The 13,842-nt window shown below is 36.5% G+C and overlaps 1 pseudogene; it reads right to left on the bottom strand.

The window, feature by feature from the left end:
- Nucleotides 1-1,207: 1,207 nt before the first annotated feature.
- Nucleotides 1,208-2,842, bottom strand: LOC129762287 (kinesin light chain-like; annotated as a pseudogene).
- Between the last annotated feature and the right edge of the window lie 11,000 nt (nucleotides 2,843-13,842).

Raw genomic sequence — 13,842 nt, 5'->3', positions numbered from 1 at the left:
GAAGACCAGATCGCGTAGTAGTTGTTGATCTGGCTGTGGGTCTTCCGGCTCAGGGGGTTGTTGTACTGTGGCCTCCACTGGTGCTGATTCGCGTGCCCCACTCGCGAATGAATTGCTCAGCCGTACTGAACTTCGTCTCGACACATCGCTTGCTCTGTTGTTCCTGGAGCTTATTTCTCTCTGCACCTGCTGCTTGATCTCGTCGATTTGCGTTTGGGAGAGCATGTTGTTGCGTACTATCGCTCTACGCCTCGCGTTCATCGCGTTCTGATCAAGCCTCCCGACGAATTCTGGATACGCTTCCTCGAACATTGTTAGTATTCGAGGGCGACCGCTCATGTCCGTCTCCAAAGCAGTGCAGATGTAATAGGCGCGGATCACGAATTCGTTCATTTCGTGTGTCCACATGATCCGGCGCCTAGTGGTACCCACGAGTGTGGACGACTGCCGTCTGGCAGTCACAACACGCCTCGTAGGCGCAGCGTTTCTTGGGTGATGTCGATGGCTGCTGTTTCCGTGTGGCGGTAGCTCTTCGGGTTGAACCCGGCTGGTGGCCCGCTCTTGCACCTCGCCCTCCAGCCGCTGGCCGCTCGCTCTTACTCCCGTTCCAGGACCAGCTCCAGTTCGGGGACCCTCCTCGGGCGATCGCATTCTAAGTACTCTTCGTGAACGTAGCTCCATTTTCTGGGTGTATCTCCTTTGCCCGGGAGACAGCGGGTTGGCAAGGCCTCCATGACCCGGGAGGCCTTCCCCGGGAGAGATATAGCGCTCTGACTCGCTCGCACCCCCTCACTTAGCCACTTTCGACACCCGTTCTCGGAGCCAAGACCAGGTGTGTGTTTCCAGTTCACGCCCGATCTAAAAATGTCGTCATATGATCTTCGTGGAGGCGTGAGATAGGAACATTTGAGACCAACGGGCAGGCTCCTACCCTAGTGTTGATCCCCATTTGAGAACCTCAAAGAAAGAAGAAGAAAGAAGAAAAAGAAGATTTTTTTTTTTTCTTTAAATTGTTATTTATTTTCAAATTTCTTTGATTTTCCATAAGAGTAAAAAAACTAGATTTGTGTTGTCCGGCTTAAAAATCAGGTACGCCTCACATCATGATTCTTTCCTTCTACCTTATGGTTCACCTTCGCCAGATTAGATGCATTTTATGATCTTGAAATGAACATACATGTCTGAATACGTTGCCTGAATACGTTATCTTTTTTTCTTTCTATTTCTCCTTCTTCTTATAACTTTCTTCTTCTTTCTTCGATATATATTTTGGGCTAGCGTTAATCGCACCGACTTTGCTCCGCAGTACACAATACCCCAATGTATTGGCAGCAATGTGCTTCCCCTGTTTTCTGTACAGACAAGCAAGATTCTTCAGTGTTGCGATTGTAACTGCGGAATCCACACCTTCTCCTTTGCTCCATCTGATACTTCCTGCATCCTCTATTTTGAGCATTTCTCTGTTCTCGGCAATTTGCCAGATGGATTTGTTGACTTGGCTGATTGCACCGTACTGTTTTTCGTGCGCTCTAGTCAGAACCTGCTTATAGAGAAACTCAGCTGCCTTGTTTTATGAAGCAGCCAGCCAAATAATTCTTGGTTTTACCAACATTCGGGTCATCCACACCAAATTGGTCCTCATAGATCTTCGTAGCCCTTACGTAGTACTTCTCCGCCTCGCTGTATTTATTTAGGTTTTGACACACCAACGCCAGATTGTTGAGCTGTTTGGCAACATCGGGATGATCTTTTCCGAGTGCGTTCTCGCGAATTTTTAGAGCTTCTTTCCCGAAAGGCTCTGCCGCTTCATGCTTGCCACACATTCCGTACAACACAAAAAGATTGTTAAGAGTGGCGGCAACGGCGGGATGGTTTTCTCCCAAAGTTTTCTTCCGGATTACTAGAGCGTCTCTCAACAGTCGGGTGGCTTCTATGTACTTGTTCTGGTCCCGGTACATCAGTGCTAGAATATTGCACATCGTAGCATAGTCAGGATTATCGCGCCCTCTGGTTTTTTCTATCTCCACCAAGGCTTGGTTGCAAAGGGGAACTGCGACCTCGTAACGTCGTTGTGAAGCAAAATGTATAAGTAATGTATGCAAAGTTCGCGGACGGTAAGCCACGTGGCTGCTCGTACATTCAATACTAGCAAATAATTCTTGAACTTCCTGCAGCGATTCAACTTTTGGCTCAGAGCTTGCCTCACCGACTTCGTACGTTTTTAGTGATGCCATAAACTCCAGATGTTTTTTCTCCTCTTCCAACTGAGCGATAGTTTGGTTCGCTTTAATCAACTTTTGTTGGGCCCCAGTTACTTCAGAACGAAGCCACGCGTTCTCCTCACGGAGACGACCAATTCTTGTTTGTAACTTTTTCTGTTCAAGCTCACAGATTTGCGCGAACGACGATAGAACAACTATAGGTTGAGCCTCTGCTATACCGCTGGAAACGGTTTCTATATTTTTCTTCAAAATTTCGTTTCTCTCCGAATCTCGACCATCGCTGTCGAAAAGATTGGATGCTCTTGCTAGATGTTCTGCATGGGTGATCTGGAGATTCCGAAGAATAGCTCTGGCTTGAGTCTCAAGTCCGCCATGATTTTGTCGAGGCGACATTGCGGAATCCTCCATCTCGTCTGACAGTATTGTTGGAGTTTCAGTTTATTTAGTCCACTTCACTGAATAAGGTGATTGTTCTATTTTCAGAACAGGAACATTTTGCTGGTATACAACATAAAAACACATAAAAACTTGTATGAGGAATGAGGTTTGCACATTTGTCAAACCATTACTGATTAAAATTTAAGATCGACTTTTCTCGTCTAATTCCGCAGCGTATCTCGTTCAGTCGACTATTTTCATCGTACGTTCAAAGGTCCAATCGCAGAGCTATTCATTTATTTACCTTCTAAATGACCCTTTACAATTTCCGTTTACTATAAATTTCCTGGTACATTATAATATAACAATATTTTCAGACACAATTCTCGTTCAAGAAATTTCAATCTCTTGCAAATAACATGTTTCTCCGTTGCATGGAATACATCAGCGGTGGCCAAAACTTTTGGGCATTACGGGCGACTAATTGTTCAAATATTAGGCTGCGGTCTACCAACGTTGGCTATAACGAAAACTCATCATCGAAGTTTTACCCCTTCTGTACTCGCGAACAAAATTATAACTCGTATACTCGCACACGGTATCACAGATTGCGCGTGTCTCTGTAGTTTTTCAATTGTGTATTTTTTAATTTAAAGTAAAAAAACATATAATTAAATGAAAAATACTCCAGATTATATTTTTTCATTCCAAAATATAACTTCAGTCAGTCTCAATAGTCATTTTATTCAGCCTTCTCAAAACATAATTATTGATTCTTGGCCTGTGAGACCATATGCTCGAGAATAGAAGAGTTAATTGGAGAAGAATCAAAGGTCATCTTAATAAATATTCAATGATACATTATTCTATAAAGTACTAATAATTATCGGTTACTAAATAATTGATAGTGACCCACTTCCCGGCCGCATACCGGATATTAGGAAAAATATCAACAATTTCTCATTACAACAAGATAAACTTTTTTTTCAAAATTAAATTAATATCAACTTATAACATCAATTTCTTAATACTATTACTTTTATTGGAAATTTTCTACCTGACCGATTACTTCTGCTTCTCGGAATGATTCTATAAAAACACAAAATCCATTAAAACTTTTCACGGTCTTCGGAACTTTTCACTAAAGAGTTATTATGGAATTTCGACGTATTCGCAAATAATATCCGAAATGATAATCCAACAAATTAAATCAAAAAGATTGCGTAGTCCTACGTCCTAAGCGGTCGTGTTTCGGATACAACACCTCAATTTTTTTCGATTTTACTTCGTTGGAACTGTCCCAAAAGGTGTCATGAGCTTCGCGTGTAAGGTTTAATTTAGTCGTCTCTTTTGCTTCATTTGATTTGATTTGTGGTGAAGGTGAAGGTACATTTACCTTCTTTGTTTATCTAATTTGTAGTACTTACTCTTACTCGACTAGTAATAAAACTATTTCAATATATTAAAAAAAACTTCCTAATTGTAATAGAAGATCCTGAACAGAAAAAAATATGTTCAATATTCTTTGCAGAAAACTTGATACTCTATTATATAACATTTATTCTATACGGTAAATTTTATCGTAGTTTATTATTTTTATTTTAGTATTTTTTAATCGATAGAATCTTATCGAATCGAGTTCTTTCTCGAACGTCATTGGGTGACGTTCAAACTTCTGTTTAACTAGAATTAAATAATAGGGCCCAAGATTTTATTTTAGAAATTTTTTATTTCTCATTCATCACTGTTGTTCTATTCATGACTATATTTCTCGGAACAAATCTGCAAAATCAATTCACATACTCATCATAGTTTTAAAATAATAATAATAACGATGTTTTCACCAAAAAAATAGTTTTTATTTATTTCGAAACCTTATATCGAATGTTTTCAGCATTTTTAATTAGTCATTTAACAAAACATTTGAAATTTAAAATTTAAAATTTTCAAAAACATCGTTGAAGTTGTTCCTTGTGGCAAGTTTCGCTTTATTACATGTTATCGAACAACTGGATGTGTTAATATAAAATAGCTAAAAATCTGAAAGAAAATATTAATACAGAAACATTAGAGGAACTGGTACAAATTCAGTACCCCGTGGGTAATTTGGTACCGCAATGTTAACATTAGTGTTGATGATTTCATAGGCCCATTCCGCCTGCACCGATGGCGAGACTGATTACTACGCTTGCGACTTTTGTAAAGGCTGTTGATTCGTTTTACTTTTTAGTGAGAAATAAATCGAGATGAAATTTGTTCACTTTTTCTTGAAAAAATCTGTTTTTCACAAAACTAAAATGTTGCTGTTATTCGCTTACGGCGACTTGGAGGATACTTTCTCTTCAATTTCCGTGATACAATTTGGTAACTTTTCCGACTTTTCTTCTGGAAATTTCCTTTCCTGGGAGAGCGTAAAACCGATGCGTGCGTCTTCAATGATACCTTTATTCTTCTGATTATTACAGTTGATTCAATGTCTTATAAGTTCTTTCTTGTAAGTTTTCATTTGACTGGTTGTATAAATCGATACAAGATAAGTATAATTCAAAGGTGAGTATATATTTTTAGGTGTAAGTGTGTTTGTGCAAAATTTAATTAAATTGACTTTTTCGTTTCTTTTGAGGTTTCTAATTATTTCTTCTTTTTCAGGTTTATCGTTAACAAATCGTTTTTTTGTTCCTGTTTGTTTTGTAAAATTACATGTTTTCTCGTCAAAGTTGAGTTAATTTACGAAAGATAGTGTACTTCACTTCTATTTTGTATGAAAATGTCAAAAAATGCATTTTTCAGTGATATCAGGACGATTCATTTAATTAGAAAAAAATAAAAAATGGGGTGCCAAATTTATATCCTTGCATCTCGGGTACTCGAATTTGAGTTGTTTCACTTCTATGCTCAAAGCTCCGAGCCAAATCAAGATTTTTGGAATCGGTTTGCGGGGAAATGTCCGCAATAGATCCCTTCATAAGCTGACGTAATATGAAGAAATTCCGAACATTGGCTAAGAGCTATGTCAAAAAAAAAACAAAATGGGGTACCGAACTTGTACCAGCTCCTCTAACAATATCTACTCTTACAACTAATATGTTTTATTGAGGTTATCATGAACACCTAATAAAATAATCATGACAAAAAGTGGAGGGATATTTTATCCATTGCGTTTTGAAGTGACACCATTTTAGACCAGCTGGCGGGCGACCGATGGACCGTGGACTACCGTTTGACCATCCCTGGAATACATGGTAGATACCGAAAATCAGAGATCGAAATCCTCGCTCGGATGCACGATAAATATTCAGTCAATCAATCTAATTTTCGATGAACCGTGTAACATTCTGAATCATATTTAGGACGCTTAAAGCATATGATGCAGAAGACAGATCTAAACTTTATGCACAGGTATTATTTGGTGGATATTTTTGATAAATTAGTTCAATATGCTTTTAAGCTTTCTATCATCTTTTTATCATCGAATAAAATGTTTTTCAAATGAAGCGAATAAGAATCAAACTTCGGACACTAAATCAAATTTCGGACAGATTGAATTCAAATTTCGGACACTTTATTTTGTAATTTTTTGGACGAAAATTACATTACACTTGATTATATGTTATAAATAGTCAACTGCGAAACACTTACCAAGAGCTCACAGTAAACTGTTAACAATGATGAGAACTGATGAAACACGGGAGAAATTTAAATATTTATGAACGGGTAAATTCTACGTGCTCACGCTAAGCAAACGTCAAACACAAACGATAGTAAGTAGTGTTGTCAGATTTTTGCCGATTATGTTATAATTCAAATGTAGTTCTCATATGAAATGATGGTGAAACCAAGGGATTACTATAAAGAAGCAATTGTGATATCAGTTTGATAGTTATATCATCAGTACATTAAGCATTTCATGATATTAGAACAAAGTGTCTGAAATATGATTCAGAACGGTATTGTTGATATTTTCGTCTCTCCCTTTTCACCGAAAATTCTTTTTCAAAGAGAAAGAGATGCGGAAAATCTCTATCTCGGAAATTAAACGAGAATGCTTTTTCGTCTCTCATTTGGTACTGAAAATTTGCAGCAAAAATCATAGCTAACTTTACCAACGTTAGTCTGTTAGGACAGCGTCCAAATAATCTACATTTGGACAGCGTCTGAATTGTTCAAATATTAATCCATCTCATGTTCACTTCACGATGAAACCCAGTTTTGCCGCATATTTTCATGCAACGTTTTCATCTGTACTGAAGAAGTGAAAAACCATTATCGGCATCAAGGAGTCACTGAAAACGAAACCATTTTTCGGCAATCATAACTCGATGAAAAATAAAAATCGGCATTGAATTTCTCGCGAGAATCGAAGTGAGCGTATAACATTCGGATGTTCGGATGTATAACGGATGTTTTTCGTCTCAAATCGGCGAGCATTTCGATCTCTGCCGAAAATATAAAAAATGAAGACAGCTCAAATCAGAAAAATTGAACGGTGAATGGCGTGGATTTGAGTTATTTTATTGGGGGGTAACTTTTTTTATGCGGTCCCTATCTCCCGCACAAAAAAAGGTTTGCCTGTATAGATAATGGTCGAACATCCAGTCTTTTTCATATGGCTTAACTTCTTCCTTGAAATGTGTGTTCTGAAAGAAACCAACTTGAACTGGGATTGCTAAATTTATTTCAAACGGTAATATAGGAATCTGAGTTCCGTCAGTCTCATGTTGTCTGAATGTTGGATTTTCTGTAGTATTAAAAATCACGACATGAGTGCGGGTCTCGATTCAGATTCCGCTCTTGATGACAAAACTGCTCCGTTTTAATTTTTCTGAAACTCACAAGGTTTTCCGATATTTGAAACGAATAACAAAATGTTGCATGGGTGTATGGGCCGTATCTCTGGAGATCTGTTTCTTGCAATGATGTTTTTCTTCTGGTAATTTTTGTAATACGCATCTTTTGGGTTGTCTGGAAAATCCATGTTGCTACAACCCGATATGATTTGACTCGAACATATTGAGTAATTCCAAATGAAATCGACAAATGACAAAACATGAGTATTTTTGATTTGAATGAAAGTGTGTATTCCGTTTGGGTTAGAGGAAATATGAGTTTTCCACATTAATTGGGATTTTTTTGATTCAAGCGTAACTTTTGAAAAGGGCGTATCGATTTGAGTAAGAGGAATCTTTGATAATTTATATCTCAAAAACTATGAGTCGTACCGAAATAGTGTCTTAAAAAGAGTTATGGAGTATTGATGGTTGAATATGAAAAAAAATGTACACTGAGATAAAAAATTAGTACTCTTTTTTTATTTACAAAATAAAAATTCAATTTGCAATATTTTTTTTCTTATTTTTTCATACAAAATAGAAGTCATTCAGAAAATTAAAAAAATGGGCCCAAGATGGTAAAACTATTTTTGACGAACTTTGTGGAACATCGAATTTTTAGGAATTTTCGAAACTTCGAATTTTTGTATGTTAACAATCATTTTTAGCCACAAATTATGAATCTTGATGTGATTTAAAACAAGAAAGGTTATTATCAATCTCCTTCTAAATGTAGCCATTCTCGAAATAATTAAGAAAATAAGTACTCTTTTTTTATTTACAAAATAAAATTTTAATTTGCGATATCAAAAAATATGTATTTTTTATATTTTTTTCAATTTTTTCATATAAAATAGAAGTCATGTAGAAAATTTAAAAAATGGGCCCAAGATGGTAAAACTATTTTTGACAAACTTTGTGGAACATCGAATTTTTAGGAATTTTCGAAATTTCGAATTTTTGTATGTTAGCAGTTATTTTTAATCACAAATTATGATGTGATTTAAAACAAAAAAAGGTTATTATCAATCTCCTTCTAAATGCAACCATTCTCGAGATATTTAAAAAAATATTTGTAATTTATTGTCTTTTTAATAGTAAATAGGCCCTTTAATTATGTTTATCGTGTTATACCGTAATGTTCATGAAATTTTATGAATAATTTCTTATAATTTCCAACAATTTTTTTGATTGATTGAAGTTTGTATTAAGATAAAAAAGATTTTTTAGTTTCACTACGTTTTGTATTAACCTACATGTCTTCGAATGTTTCGTAACGTAACTCCTAAACATATGTCTTTACCATAACGATGTATTTGGAAAAGTTGTTGGAAATTAAAAGCGAATTTATAAAATCTCAATTTTCTGCATGACTTCTATTTTGTATGAAAAAATAAAACATATGTATTTTGGATATTGCAATTGAATTTTTATTTTGTAAATAAAAAAAAGAGTACCAATTTTTTTTCTCAGTGTACATTTTTTTCATATTTAACCATCAATACTCTATAACTCTTTCTAAGACACTATTTCGGTACGACTCATAGTTTTTGAGATATAAATTATCATAGATTTCTCTTACTAAAATCGATCCGCCCTTTCCAAAAGTTACGCTTGAGTCGAAAAATTCCCAATTGCTGTGAAAAACTCATATTTCCTCCAACCCAAACGGAATACACACTTTCATTGGAATCAAAAATACAAGTTTTTAAAATCTGCATTTCTAGGACTATTTCATTTGGAATTGTTGTATTAGAGAATGCAATATTGTGCTAATTTCAAATCCGATCTTAATCTGTGAACACAACGGATAGCAGGTTATCGCCTGAAGGAAGTCAGGGTCTGGGTGGGACTGGAAGAAAATCTGTATTATGAGCTTCTACCAAGGAGCTAGTCTCGATTAATTTCAACAAGTACTACTCGTAGCTGAACGTATTAAAATTCACGATCCAGATTGCTTCTAATGCGCTCCTAAGACTCCACTCGCCTTACTCACCAGGTATAGCATCTTCCGATTATCAAGATTCCTGTAAGAACTTCAACTCACTGTATAGTATAAAAAGCACCTTGCTTAGTTTTTGACGAGAAAGCAAATAAGTTTTGAGAAAATGTAATTCTCAAGTTGCGTAAATGATGCTGAAATATTGTGGAACAAGACGGTGCATCTGTTTTCCAATGAATGTATGTCTATAAAAAATACGCTTCTGTTTTCTTTTAGAATCGGATGCTTAGACGAGAAAATATTTCGCAATCCGCAATCACAATGTCGACATCTAGTCGCTACATCCGGATTTTGAGATAAAAAACTTTCGGTTAGATAAGCAGGTTCGAAGTCAATTTAAAAATTCAGAAAATAGAATGAAAATTTTAACCTGGTGCTATTTGATTACTTGAAACACATAGTCCTGACCTCGACTTAACTACTATGATATTTCCGCTAGAATTAATCATTATAATGTAAATCATTGTTAGACATAATTAAGAATTTTCACCACTCGAAAACTAATATAATTCTTAATTACATAGAATACATATTTGATACGAAGAAGTGAATTTCAAATCACAATATTTATGGTCAAAGTGTGTTCAATCCAGTAATCCATTGCCACTATCGTTTCCCCGAAAATAGAGCACAAAGATTAATGCAGTCAATGTTGTTTTTTTTAATATAACACTTCTGTATTCTTTCGAAATTAGCTTTCTTCGATAAATGCCAATAATTGTTTTCATACAAATTGCTTGATTTCATTGTTTGATTTTTTGAAAACTCAAACAAACTTTAATAAAAATACTCGTGCAGCAACCAAAAACCAGACGGGTTTTGTATACCCAAAATTATCAATAGGCTCGAGCCTAAATAAATAGATCTCTCTTGCACGAGGATTGTGTTAGTCATAAATAGATAGGTCGGGTTAATCCTGAATAAACACAAACAACTTTATCGCACGATCCTTATTGAGGATCGTGTGAGTCAGTTTTATGATAAGGTCGGTCGATGCCGGGCCTAAATAAATACATCTCTCCCGCACGATCCTTGTTCGCGGATTGTGTTATTCGTAGTTCGTTTACGATAGGCCTTTTGTTTATGTTCTGGTGTTACGATAGGATCGTGCTTATCTCAAGCTCGCTTAACATATTGCGATAAGCCCCTAGATGTAAGAAACATTTATACATATTAGGGATTGAAAAATAAGTGAGTTAGTTTTTGAACAGAGAAGAGAACGGTTGTATCTCTCATATAGAAAGAAAGCCTAAGTCCGCTCGGTTCGTCTCAAACGAGAATAGATTTACAAGTGATATATTGATACGGATATAGAGATAACGTAAATGGAATTTATAAAAAAATAATATTGAAAAAAAAATCGAAAAATTTAAAACAAATCGTTACTATTGATAAGACTATCCTTTTTATCAATAAAAAACATTGAATAGAAAATATAAGCAAATTTGTATTGAAATTTAGAATGAAAATTGGATGAAAATTGGGTGAAAATTGGAATGAAATAGAACTTTCTTGATTTTTTTTCTCCAAAAACTGGAGGAATGTCCATGTGGACAACAGAAGGATGGGTATAACGAATGTCCACGCTTGTTCATGGAGAGAGGGGGGGGTGTCTCAATGAGAAAAGAGAATAAAGTTTTATAGTGAGCGGATAGGATTTATGCGAGAAGGAGATAACGTTAGAGTGGTAAGATCACCTGGGTGACGTCTTTATAGAACCCCTATTGAACTGACAGGAGCCAACATATCGAGTATCCCACTGACATTTTCCTTTTTGTTTTCCCATGAACTGGGTATCCCACTGACAGTTCTGCTTGAGGTTTTGCTAACGATCCAAGCACCAATCATAGCACCCGGCTGGGTAAGATCTTAAGGTGGGACCAGAATGCCGCGCTATGCGTCGCGTTGCGACAATTGTGCTTTGACACTTCATTTTAAATATGTGTGTTTCCATTCAGCCGAACACAATAATGCGTTGCGTCATTAGCATCGTTGTACTAAACGCTAACATTTGTTCTAAACTGCTTGCGCTGAATTCGCGATGACAATGGCATGGTGTCGACGCCTGGTGGAAACTTCAAATTAGGGCCATAATTTGGGTCCCAAACTCGTTAGTGTAATCTCTATCAGATTAGATGACACGAAGCCGGTTTTTAAATTCTAAAATTTGAATGAAAATTTTCACATCATGTTATTTGATTACTTGAAACACGTGTTTCTGACTTTCATTCAACCATGTGGCCAAACAATTCCAACATTGTTGCTGAATTTTTTCATCATAATATAGAGTTGTCTTCATAAACAATTTTCGTATGAGACTTTTTCACCACCTACAAACAAAAATGTTTTACATTTAAATAGAATACTAGTTTGATATGGAAAAGCTAATTTTCATTCATAATTTTAATTTTGAAAACGTGTTCATCGACTGAAAATCAGCTATTCTTTCACGCTCCCCTAAACTAGTAAACGAAGCTCCATGCCGCCAGCGCGGATATGTAAATATGTTGTTTTTAAAAACATTCGACTGATCCGTGGACACAACAAGGACAAGATTTTCATACGAATTTTATTTTGATTTTGTTTACATAAAAAGTGGTGACGCGAATGCTAGATTGTGACTGTAAATCAACAGACTGCGTCGGGCGAATATTTTAGTACAAAACGCAAGCAATGACAGCTGATGAGAAGCAACGCACTACGTGGCATTCTGTTTCCACCTTTAGACTTAGAGCGACGCGTTTGGAGTTAGACAAAGAAAGTGCACATACAAATGTACACGCATACGACAACGGTCAACGTCACTTCCCTGCAAGAGCGTTCACACAGCAAGCACACACAGATGTATGCATAGAGTTAATCAAAAGATTAAGATAGCAAACTGAAATGCGTTGGTAGTGAGTGCCACCCGATGAGCTAGACTTCGCAGTAATAAATAGGGATCGGTTTAGAATCACCTTTTGAAGGTTGGAAGAAGTGTTCAGGATAATAACATACATAAAAATTACATAGCTTGCTGCAATACAGTGAAATTTATATTAAATACACTTTATTGGTCTTGTTACGTGAAAACGATTTGTGCAGACTGTTTTTTTCGCACATAGCGCGTTGTCACGTCAAAAAATGCATGCCGATTTTAGCGAGGTTCTTATTAGTTTTTTGAAAAATAAGTTATAAGAGTACCGGTAAGTTTCTTCGTTTTTTCAAAAATTAATGCTTTATTCTGCAAAAATGGTTACAAATTTAATATTCAAAGTATTGCCCGTCGCTGGTCACAACTTTTTCCCATCTTTCTGGCAATTTACGGATCCCTTTGCGGAAATAATCGGCCGGTTTTTCGGCTTACCACGAATCGATCCAATTTATGACTTCATCAAAATTGGAGAAGTGCTGGTCAACCAGCCCATGTTGCATCGATCGATAAAGGTAGTAATCGGACAGAACAATGTCTTGAGAATACGGCGGGTAGGATAGGACCTCCCATTTCAGCGTTTCTGAGTATGTTTTGACCGGTTTTACGACATGCGGCCGAGCATTCTATTCTATTCATACGGCACCTAATGTCCTATCTTTCGGATCATTTCCATTGCTTTTAAACGATCGGATATGGTTTGCTGAGCTACTTTAAGTATATCTGCGTTTGTGTCGGATCTTGATCGAGTGAAGCTTCCAATTCTTTATTTTCAATCTTTTTTGGCGGTCCGGAACGTTCTTCGTCTTCCAAATCTAAATTACCACTTTTAAACCGTGCAAACTACGTCTGACACGTGCGCTCATTTGGAGCTTGGTTACCATAAACTTCCAGCAAAATGCGATGACTTTCTGCAGCTTTTTTTTTCCTTCAAATTGAAGTAATAACGTAACACTCTGTTGGGAACTCGCGACATCTGCTATATGCAGTTGATCTATATGTTTGTGAAACGGTCTAGTATAAGAATTTAATGCTTTTGTGTTTTTTTTTTCTTTTTCGTTATTAGTTTGTTTGTATTGTCCCCTCATCTCACCGTCGCCCACCCTCGACAGCTAGTCGAACACCAGATGCTATCCCTGGTCATTATGCATAATGCTACAGTGCGTGCGGCAACCCTCGGTTGAGACAATGATACCTCATATCCATATCCCTAACCTGACCCGTCCCACAAAAATTGTTGCCCCTCTAACCTCGAGTAAACCGCGAGTAATCGGTCGAAACCTACTAAACATAGATTTAAGATGAAATTTTTGTATAAACAAAACTTGAGTTAGCGGCTCCGCAAAGCTTATGCGATTGAGCCTTACAAATAAACGAATTGGAAAAAAAAAAAACGTAACACTCCCCGCAAAAACATTTTCGTTGGTACGAAATTCGACATATTCGAAGTGCTATGTTGTTTACGCTTCAACTTTTTGACATACACTGAAAAATACGCGC

Source organism: Toxorhynchites rutilus, chromosome 1, assembly GCF_029784135.1.
Source record: "Toxorhynchites rutilus septentrionalis strain SRP chromosome 1, ASM2978413v1, whole genome shotgun sequence".
Lineage (NCBI taxonomy): Eukaryota > Metazoa > Arthropoda > Insecta > Diptera > Culicidae > Toxorhynchites > Toxorhynchites rutilus.
This window is presented reverse-complemented; position numbering and strand designations above follow the sequence as displayed.